This window comes from Eptatretus burgeri, chromosome 9 (assembly GCF_056783735.1).
Source record: "Eptatretus burgeri isolate ZD-2024b chromosome 9, Ebu_testis_v1, whole genome shotgun sequence".
Classification (NCBI taxonomy): domain Eukaryota; kingdom Metazoa; phylum Chordata; class Myxini; order Myxiniformes; family Myxinidae; genus Eptatretus; species Eptatretus burgeri.
Genome location: NC_140969.1, coordinates 90,104,858 through 90,116,973, shown reverse-complemented (window position 1 = coordinate 90,116,973; position 12,116 = coordinate 90,104,858).

The following is a 12,116-nucleotide window of genomic DNA, read 5'->3' as shown; positions in this document are numbered from 1 at the left end:
AGGACATAAAATGTCATAACCCCGGTTGTTTTTGTAATTTTTTCTGCATGGGCTAGCCTCCATTGGAGTGAAACGTGCGGAGTTTTGCTGTACAGAGTTAAAGGCTAATCCATATTTATTACAACTAAAATGGCCGCCCATCTACCAGTCAGCCATCTTTAATCAGATTGCAAAATAAAGTGAGGTGCAGGTGGATGCCACCATGTGCTGTCCTTCTGCTAAGTTTGAACAAAATCGGACCATGCTTGTCTGAGAAATGGTTGGGGTCACATTTAAGTAACAAAATGGCTGCCAATCGGCCATCTTGGATATGATCTCAAAAAAAAAACATGAAGTGCTTATGAACGCCATCATTCTATATATATGTCTGGCAAGTTCGAACAAAATTGGTAAATGCATACTCGAGAAATTGTTGAGGACGGGTTCAACATTGAGTTTTTTTTTTAAACTGAAATGGCCACCAGTCGGCCATCTTTGATTGCATTGTGAAACAAAATGATGTGCATATGTATGCCATCATACGTTGTCTTTGTGCCAAGTATGAATAAAATCTCTCCATACATGTTCAAGATGTGGTTGCAGACCCACGCACACGAAAATCGAGACCAAATCCATAAGCTCCCATTTCGGACTAAGTCCAACGGAGGCTAATAATAATAGACATAACGAGAACTGCAACTTTGTAACTGCTGGCAGTGATGGCCAGGTACCTAATAATAGACATAACTAGAACTGCAACTTTGTAACTGATGGCAGTGACGGCCGGGTACTAAGATGTCCCGCTTTGATGTAACTCCGCTTTAATCGGCCACTTGGCCCTGACCCATAAAATTTATTATTATTCAATTGAATTCAGAATGGGATTAAAATATATTGAATTCAAATCAAATGGAAGACCAAATAAATCCAGTCCTGCATTGGAGTAATCAGAAGGAACCCAAACATGCAAAAACAAATACGAAGTCATCTGGCTGCACCGGGATAGGATTTGGGTTTCAGCTACTACTCCTCCACCCTCAAACCCATCCAGGTGCAGCCAAGTGGGCCTTATTGAAAGGAAAATCAAAAAGAACTCAGATCAAAAATATTAAATAAATCTGGCTGCCAGACCATGCATCTGATCAGTTTGAAATATAAAACATGTATTCCCAATGACTACTAGATCATAACTGCGATGTTTCACTTTGATTGATGAAGCGGTTCCAGATAAATATTTTTTTTTTAATATTTTCATTCAACCCAATAAAGCTGCCAGACCATGTAACCTATCAATTATTTGTGAACATCATGGTATCCCCGAGGTTTGGGGAACATGTGGGTGAAGTTTCCCCTTGATCTATCCAGTCGTTCTGCAGAAGAGGGTTTTTAAAGGTTTATTCTTCAAAAAAAATAATAACTGCCAAGCCATGTGACCTCCTATATGTCATAGGTGGATAACTTTTTGTTCCTCATGGGTAGGCGATCACACCTGTAAAGTTTCACCTCGATCTGTTTCGCCATTTCGGAGAAGATTTTTGAAGGTTTTTATAAAACAATATAAACAACAATATAAACAACAATATAAACAACAATGTTTTTATAAAACAATAAAAACAATATAGCTGCCGAACAACGTGACCGATGAGGTCATCAATATTTTTTCCCATCCAGTTTAGCCCGAGATGACCCTCAATTTTTTTTCATACTGATCGGATAAAGCGTTCGACGCACTGTATGCAATCATGAAGTCATAACGAAGCCCCCATAACATCATAAAAAAAAAAATCACACTTATTCCCCATGTGGAGTATTTGCCATGCGCCAAGTTTCAATTTTTTCTATGGAGCAATTTTGGAGATGCAGAGGTCCGAAGTTTTCCTTTTTTCCAACATGGCCGCGACAAGACATGACCTATGATGTCATAATTATCATCTAAACATTCAACACGAGTTGTCGCACCTATGGTGAAAATTTTGTGTCAATCGGATAAGCGGTTGCAGAGAATACAGAGAAAAATTAGCATGTACGGAGGTACGGATGGACAACCCGAAAACAAAATGTCTCTGGCGACTTCGTCAGCAGAACCATAAAAGGTTAATTTTTTTCAACATGAAGGAATAAATTTATATTCCTCTTTGTATATTTTTTGTAAACAGAGTCAAGGTTCGTGGAAAAGCTAATACACTGCATGGATCAGGATGCAACAGAACAAAAGGAACAGCAGAGAGAGGTGGGGGGGGCACCAATGGCAGAGTTGAAAGATAAAATAGACAGAGACTTGAACAAATAATGGGTGTTGAGGAAGAATGAGTGGTTGGGGAAGAATGAGTGGGAGGGGAGGACAAGATGGATGCAGAAGGAAACTTTCAGGAAACTAAAACTGGAAATTTGGAACGAGCTGGGTTTACAGGTGGGGAGAAGGGAGGGGGGAGGGGGAGGTTAACTGGGGTCTAAAATATCAGGGTTTTGGACGGGGATGGTGGTGAATAGCTGCCTTGAAGACTTGGAGGGAAGAAAGAGGTTTGAAGACGATGTGGAAGTTGGTTTGCCACAGGAAGGAAAAAAGAGGAACAAATGAGTGCATGTGAGCAGTGAACCTGGATTTAGGTAGTTTCACCAGAAGGGGGTTGATGGTGGACCGAGTGTGCCCTGCAGAATCCTTGGGTGGGACAAAGCACGGAAAGAGCAGAGGGTGCAAGACCAGAAAGGAGGTGGTAAAAGACAGAGAGACGACTGACCTGTCTGTGATGGTGAAGTAATAGCCCATAGACTGAGCTTCATCCCAGGAGATTCCAATAATCTTGAAGGCTTTGGTTTCCACGGCGTCAAGCCGAGCAAGGTGTGTGGCAGGTGAACCAGCCCAGAGGGGAGAGCAGTACTCCAACAAGCTGCTGTTGAAGGTCTTGTAAGTGGATAGGAGTTCAGATGTGCCAAGGAAGGACTTTGTACGATGGGGGATACCCTGTTGGAGGCCATCTTAAATACCTGGCACAGTATATATGTTGATGGTGTACAAGTTTTTTAAAATAAAAAAAATACTTCTATGTGCGACAAATATTTAATGCAATGCAAAAGAGCATAATTTACATTTGCCTAAACCGAGTCATTGCTAAAAAATTTAAATACATATTGCAACGATCCTTTTCAATATGTCACGAAACAACGAAGAGTCATTAAGATAACGTTGGCCGACTTATAGCATTCCCATCTCAGGACATTGCGCATGATGCTGAGATATTAAGTTAAAATTCCATTCAATGAGTTTATTTGTCTGCTGTATTAAAGTACCTTCTATCATAAAAACATTCTACATCAGTAGTCGCACCATGGTGAAAATTTCGTGTCAATCCGATAAGCGGTTGCAGAGAAAACAGAGAAAATCATGGAAAGGTACACTGTCTTCTAATATCTTTGTCCAACATGCATTATATGTACAAGCTCTTTTTTGACTCCTTGACACATGTAGAAGGTTCTCATCAAGCTATCGCCGCCTTGGCCAGCACCCCAAACAAGTAAATAACTCGAATGGTACTTGGTAGAGCGCATACCTTCCCCAGGCTGAACAGTTTACATTTTGTATCCCACTGATAGGCTGGATCTGCATCCGGACCTAAACCAAAATCTAATTGGATTGTTCCCAATTCATCCACCAAATTTTGGCCGAATCCATCCACAACTTTTTGAAAGATCGTGCCACACATCGTTTTTGGCCGTCTCAATGGTGAAGAATCACTTTAAAAAAAACAAAAACATTTTAACTCTACTATACGGTAGTGGAGGTAAAAATGGGATGCTGAAGTTTTTCTTCTTTCACCAACAACACAATTAGCCTGGTGTTGGCTTATCGATTAAGGTGGCTGACTTAAGATCTTAGGGTCTTGAAATAACACCAGGTGGGTTAACTCAGCCCGTCATCCTTCCGAGTTCGGTAAAATGAGTACCAGCTTATTGGAAACAGGGGCATTGCATCAGGGGCACAGCCGCGCTTCCAGAAAACGATGCAATCAGCAGCAACAGGCTGCATACGTCCCAATTAACTGTGCATCTAAAACAGTCAAGGTGCATCCAGTTTTCAATACACTGAGGGTGGAAGCTCAAATAAGCCCAGGTCAGATAGTCCTGATCCAGCCCCATTAGACTATCATCTGTTTGGCCAAATGAAGAGCTGCCAACCTAGGGACCGAGACGTACATCATTACCTGCTGCAGTACGGGTTAGACAGTGACAGGTTTAGGTGACTCGGGTTAGCCTCCTGAACTCCCACAGCAACATAAGGGCAGTGGTATAGATATCAAAGCAGTCATGCAGGTCACAGGGATTTGGGAAAGTGTTATAGAGAATCTAGGATATCATGCATCACAGTTCATTTCGTGCCTACTCCCCTTGTAATGGGGTTTAAAGTAACACTGACATTTGCCACTAGCTTAGGAAGCAGAATTTAAATTGGAATTGGAAACTTCCAATGCCATCAAGTGCTCTCCTTTTAACATCATCTTCCCTATCCCTTATGTGCCTTGCAAAAAAAGGCAACCCTACAAAACATACAAAGAACATGATTGTGACGTTGTGTTTTCTTCGAATGAAAAAAAGGGATCCTTTTATTGTTGTGCTGGCTGAAAGAGCTCAAAAAGAAAAAGAAAAAAAAAACCCCCATTTTTACAGCAAAGATATTGCAGCACGTCCAAAGTTCATTTTGGAACCTTGGATCATGTGACGGTGGTAGTTGTAGTAGTAGTCGAAGTAATGGTTTTATTCAACCAAACATAAACATTCCAACATGGAGAAAAGAGAAATAGGTGCAAAATAAAACATTGTAATCCTGACTATAATTCACGGACCAGTGTTTGCGTGTTTGTTTGTTTGTCACGCGACTCCTCCTACAGTTGTGGGCCAATTATATCCAAACTTGCTACATAGGATCAGCATGACCCCAATTCATGTACAGGGGTGTTTCATGCGAGCTTTGCAATGCCCACTTTTGCAATGTGGGACTTTCCACAACCATCTCCGCACATGTCCCGCGGATTTCACACCACTTATGCACACGGGCTCTCCCATAGGTTTCACACCACTTATGCACACAAGCTGTCCCACGGATTTCACACCACTTATGCACACGAGCTGTCCCATGGATTTCACACCACTTATTCAGACAGCTGACTCGGGCTGTCTTGGTGTGTTTCGCACGCCACTTAGTCACACGATCCACTCCACAGTTTTCTTTCTCCCTCGCTCTCATACCACGCAATTTTCCCACGCTCACTCTCACTCTTTCGATGTACACGAGCTCCTTCCGACAGCGGTCACGCAGCCACTTCCGGGGCCCCACGAGCAACACTCGCATCTCACAGAACGTTGGGCCTTTGTCATCGGCTCCCATGGGAAAAATTTCAGAACGAATTTTATTTTCAATCCCTTTACTTGCTCCCCTTCTATCCATCTACACTCAGGTAATTTATCAGGTGCGGAGAGTTTACCGTTGATCGGATAAGGTTTTTTTTTTTGGCTGACGTGGCTGTGAGACCATGTGACTGATGATGTTGAAATTTTCAATCAATATTCCCCATGCCTAGTCGATCATAATAAAAAAATTAATTTTCTAGGAAACGGCTTAACTTACCATGCTATACATTATGAATACAGAATATAATCCACTGCCCTTGGAGCATATAATTTGATAATGATGACGTCATCAGTGAGGTGGGGCGGCAGCCACATTGGTTTAAAGGGAAATATTAAAAAAAATTATATCTCAGAAACTACTGAAGCGATCAATATGAAACTTGCAGTTATGATTCACTACCCTTTCTCAATCTAATGTAATTTGTTTCACATCAATATGTTCAGCTGTTTCGGAGAAAATGGTTTTTTATTTTCGATTTTCAAACTAACATGACTGCCAAACCACATGACCTATGGCATCGAAAATTTGCACTCTGCCCATGATTGGGTAGAGGATCATGTGGTAAGTTTTGTCTTGATTGGAAAAGGTTCGTTTGTCTATTAAATATGGCTGCCACACCACGTGACCTATGCCATCATAATTTTCCCCTGTATGCAGCAATGGTAGTAGATGATATTTCGTAAATTTTGCTTCGATTGGTTAAACGGTTCCAGATAGAATATTATTTAATATTTTCCTTCAATCCAATATGGCTGCTGAACCATGTCGCCAATTACGCTGAAATTTAAAACATATGTTTGCCTTGTCTACTGGATCATAATTCTGAAGTTTCACTTTGATTTATGAAGCAGTTCCAGAGGAAACATTATTTAATATTTTCTTTAAATCCAATATGGCTGCCAAACCATGTGACCTATGTCAAAAAGAGTAGGGAAGTTTTTGTTCGTCTTGGATAGGTGGTCAAATCTGTAATGTTTCACCTTGATTTGGTAATCCATTCTCGAGAAGAATATATTTTAAATTATATTTTTTCAATCCAATATGACCGCTGAACCATGTGAACTATGACATCATACCTTTAGATTCTGCCTCTAATTGGGTAGTGAATCATGCTTGTAAAGTTTCATCTTAATCAGATAAGGTGCGTTTTTCTATCCAAGATGACTGCCAAACTGGGTGATTTTATGATGTTATAATTTTTACCACTTGTGCAGCAATGATGTTTGATGATACATGTAAAGTTTTGCTTAAGTTGGATAAGAGGTTCCAGAGAAAACATTATTTAATATTTGTCTTGAATCCAATATGGCCACTGCATCATGTGACCTATCCATTATTCTTTATTATGCTAGTATCCCCAACGCATGGGGAACATGTCGGTGAAGTTTCCCCTCAATCTGTCTAGCCATTTGGAGAAGAAGATTTTTGAAGGTTTTGGAGTAAATCAAAGATGGCTACCAAACCATGTCACCTATGATGTCACGGTCATCAAACTTTATTCAGCATGGATCGTCGATAATTTTGGTAGTTTCAGTTTGATCTGTAAAGCGGTTCCGGAGAAGAAGATTTTTTCCTATAAAAAACACAAAACAATTCGGCTGCCAAACCACGTGATGGATGATGTCATAAATTTAATAGTGTTTATTTCATCATAGATTATGTGTATGAAGTTTCCGATGTTTAGGACAAGGATATCAACTAAATCAATTTTGGCTGCTCTACCACTATGATGACATCATTACAAGGTCCTCATTCCCCATTGATGCCGGTGTTGCCTTAATAGTATGGGTAGCGGGCTTGGCATCCTCGGGTCTTGAGTTCAAATCCCGCTCAGCTGTTGAATTAATACCAGGTGGGGTTAACTCAATCTGTTATCCTTCCGAGTTTGGCAAACTGAGTGCCAGCATGCTGTTATACTGTGTCGGAGTGGTGACCCGTCCAGGATTGTGCCCCATAGCCAAGGAGACTGCTAAGGCAGCACCAACGCTCTGCACAGAATATGCTCCCAATGGATGGATGGATGGATTCCCCATTGACAGTTGAATGTGATGTGCTAAGTTTCAAATTTTGTCTGATCAGTGGTTTCAGAGATATTATATTTTGATTATTTTCGTTTAATCCAAGATGGCTGCCACTTGACCTACGACGTCATGATTATCTTTAAAATATTCTCCATGGTCACCTCTACCCTCAAAATTTGATTTCAATCGGATAAGCAGTTGCTGAGAAAAAAATGTTTAAGAAATAATTGAGCAAAAAAAAGCCCAAAAAGTGACGAAGAATAACAATGAAAAGAAACAACAAAAACTATAAGGGCACTCGGAAGAGCGCATACCTTCACCACATAATGCCTGATCCACGAAAACATATCAGGCCCAATACATTTTTAAAATATGCTATGTATCATTTTTAGCCAAATATGTCAATGGTGAAGAATCACTTTGAAAATTAAATAATTCTCGTATCCAGATCCAGATTTGGATCTTCACCAAAATCGAATCAATTTGTCAGGGTCACACACCCAACATGTCCACTAAGTTTCATCTGAATCTGTCTGCAACTTTTTGAGATATGGTGCTATCTATTAATTTAGCCCTATCTCTCAATGGTGAAGAATCATTTAAAAATTTATCAGATCTGGATCCAGATTTTCACTAATATTGAAACAATTCTTCCTTGTTACACACCCAATGTGTCCACCAAGTTTCGTCCAAATCCGTCCACGTTTTGAGATATCGAACTATATTTCATTTTTGGACCTATCTCTCAATGGAGAAGAATCACTGTAAAAACTATAGTTGTCGGATCCGGATCCGGATCTTCACCAAAATCTAATCAGTTCGGCCTTTTCACACCTGAACCTGCCCACCAAATTTAATTTGGATCAGTCCACAACTTTTTGAGATATCCTGCACACAGACAGACAAACAAACAAACAGACAAACAAAGAAGAAGACATCATGCAGAGCACGATACTTTCAAAATCAATAAAACAAATTTGACCTCAAAAAGAATTGGTGGTTGAATTCAATGACCAAATATGCAAATCCTCTTCAAATTTCAAGTCAATGGGATGAAAATTGAGGATTTTAGAAATACCACCTTCGTTGTTGACCTTGGGCATATATGTTGACCTTTTGGTCCAAGTTGACCTTAAAAATTATTGGCTGGTTGAATTCAGTGACCTGAAATATAAATCCTCTTCAAATTTCAAGTCAATTGGATGAAAATTGAGGATTTTAGAAATACAACCGAAGTTGTTGACCTTTGGCCTATGTTGACCTTTTGCCCTTTTGATCTCAAAATCAATAGGCTTCTTTTTTATGACAAACTCTACCATGTGGTGAAGTTTCGTAAAGATCGGTTTAAAATTGTGACCTGTAGGCGATAAACAGTCAGACAAACAGACAGACAGACAAAATAACAAAATCAACTGACCAATATACTTGAAAAATCTTCGATTTTGCAAGTCACAAGAAAAAGACGTCATGCAGAGCACGATACTTGCAAAACCCACCCCCCACCCCTCTACAAAGGTTGCCATGGATACATCAAATTGTCCATTTCATTAAGATTAAAACTCACAATCTCAATCAAAGTTCAGATCAATCGGATGAAAATTGATTATTTTTCAGATTGAAATTGACGATTTCAGAAGTTTGACCTTGTGTTGACCTTTGAACTTTTGACCTCAAAAATAGTTGGCTTCCCAATTCAGTGACGCAACATGCAAATCTTGTTCAAATTTCAAGTCAACTGGATGAAAAATGACGATTTCAGAAGTTTGACCTTTGACCTCAAAATCAATTGGCTTCTCCATTGAGACTACCTCTACAACTTGATAAAGTTTCATGACGATCGGTTTAGAATTGTGACCTGTAGGTGACAAACAGACAGAATGACAAAATCGACTGACCAGTATACTTGAAAAATCTTCGATTTTGCAAGTAACAAACAAACAGGCAAAGAGGGGTGAAAACATCACCTCCTTCACCTTCAGTGTCAGAGGTAACAATAGGATACCACAGCCTGTATGGCTAATGGTACTCTTAAAAAACATGGAGTGCAATGTACATTATTCATGCAAAATCTTAACAAAACATTGAATGGCACTGATGTTGTATCTTTAGGTTTTACGTGTAATTTGTGAAAGTTGAAGTGAATTTTTGAGAGAGTATTGTATTCTATCCTGCCAGAGGTATGGAAGCCAGAGCCAGAATCCTGCCAGAGGTATGTCAGAGGATCACTCATTAGATGTGAGCAATTGCCTGCAAATCTCAGACAAATTTTAAACCTAAGTTGTAAATGTCGAGTGAGAGTGAGAGTGACAGTGAGAGTGAGAGTTTAGATAGCTAAGTAGAAGGACGGCCTGGTGTTAGCCTAATCGTTAAGGTGGCTCGTTTGAGATCTTAGGGTCTCGAGTTCGAGCCCCTTTTTCCGTTGAAAATAACAACAGGTAGCGTCGACTCAACCTGTCATCCTTTCAAGGTCAGCAAAATGAGCACCGGCTTACTGGGGCAATAACCATTCTGGGTAATCTGTGTCGGAGTGGCGACTTGTCCAGGACTGTACTCCTCACCAATAAAACTGCCTTGGCAGCCCTGTGCACCTTTACAGCGCGAAAGGAATGGTATTATTAACTAGAAGCAACGGGGATAGAGTGATACAGGGATGGTGACACAGTTTCGAAGTTGATTGGCACTGAATGCGGTGTGATCTACAGGTGGTCTGTGTTTGTGTGCAGAATATTGTGCTGATGGGATATTTGAGAGGTTGTGATTCTTCCATGTTTGGATCTTGTTAAGCATAAACGCATCACCTGTGTTAATGCAACCCCGATCCAACTGCCTCAACTGCCTCAACCCCTTCCCCCAAAAAGACAAAAAAACAAAAAAACCTTTGTCACTGCTCTGTTTTGAAGGATATTGTTTTGTCTTTTATGTACCCATTTCCCCTACCCCCTCTCCTCACTATTCCTCTCCTACGTAACGCTCAGTCTCAAAGTCCACTGATCAGTCTCCCACTGACTCCTCCACCAATGACAAACATATTGAAGAGCACTGTTTGAATATCAATAGTGCTGGAAGGAATTTTTAACAATCAAGACGGGCTGAATGACCTTTTTCCTGTGCTCAAGAACATATTCAACAATGTCAAGTAAATATTTAAAGGAACCACAGATATGGCCAGGATATGTTACAGTTCGTGAAAGACTGACAAATTCCATCGTAGCAAAACAGAAATTCATGAAAAACAATGGTTGTGAGAAATTGTCAGTATGCTCACCATTTCTGATGATGTGACCTGCATCCTGAAATTTGGTTGTACTTTTCATCAAATGATACAAACTAGTTCACTTTTTCCAACCTCTTATTTCAGAATTAATTTAACTGCAAGAAGAAAGAGTCATTCAACTTTCATCCCCAGAATGTGCTTCCCAGCAACGAACACTCACCAGAGTTCCATGGAATCAGACGAGACGAAATCACCTTGACTGTCTGGTTTGGTGTTGACAGTCGGCAACATGACTTCTGGCAAGTATCTCTTGAAAGCAGGCTGTGAAAGGAGGATAACGATGAAGCTGTGAAGCCCGTGGTGGATGCTTCAGACAGTTTTATCTGGAAACCCTGCGGTGCTACAGGGCACAGAAGCAAAGTCGGGAGAAAGAAAGAAAAAAAAGGGTAAGCATCCTTGAAAAGAACAAAAGATATTTCAAAGGCGCCTGACGGTGAAACAGAAACAAAATTAAAACTTCAAACTCTGCACACAAACATGAACACTGAGCATTTGTTCCAAAGTTTAAAAAACAAAAAATGTAAACTATAAGGTCAATAAACGAAAGCATTATCGAATGCAAAAACAAAAAAAAAATTCTGCAGGAATGTCTATCCTTTGGCCGTCTGAAGCATTGCGCAGTCAGCAGTGCGGAAGGTAAAACGACAGAAACAATTGATTTCGCGATTTGGACTCCATTCTCACTGATTAAACCTAGAGTTTGCAGTTGTAAACTGCTCTGGACAGTCAAAATGAGGCTCACCTGATTTGTTTTTAGCGACAAAGACTGGAATGATTGCTTTTTTTCTTCTTCTTTCTGTAGTTGCTATGCTGCATTTCCTTGAATTGCCGATTAAGACGTCATCCGTGTTTTTTTTTTTCAGGAAAATTGAAATCGACCCTAAACATAATGGGTTAAAAAGAATCCCATGGAATCTTCTGCAAGCTGGAATGGTACTGATCCCTCCACAGAGGCATTTGTTGCTCTGATCGGTTGGATCTGGATCCGGAACTGAACCAAAATCTAATCGGCTTGTTCTTCTCACCGACCCAACTCATCATAACCCGTCCGAAACTTTTTAAGATATCATGCCATCTCCCGTTTTTGGCCCTATCTTTCAATTGTCAAGAATCCATTAAAAAATTTAAAAATTCTCATATCCGGATGCGGATTCGGATCTTCGCCAAAATTGAATCAATTTGTCCTTGTCACACACCCAACTCATCCACCAAATTTTGTCATAACCCATCCAAAACTTTGAGATATGATGCAAGATATCGATTTTGGCCCCATCTCTCAATTGTGAAGAACCAAGTTAAAAAAAAATTATTTAATTCTTGAATCTAGATCTTCACCAAAATTGAATCAATTTGGCCTTGTCACACACCCAACTCATCCACCAAATTTTGTCATAAGCCATCCAAAACTTTTTGAGATATCTTCCTCTATATCGTTTTT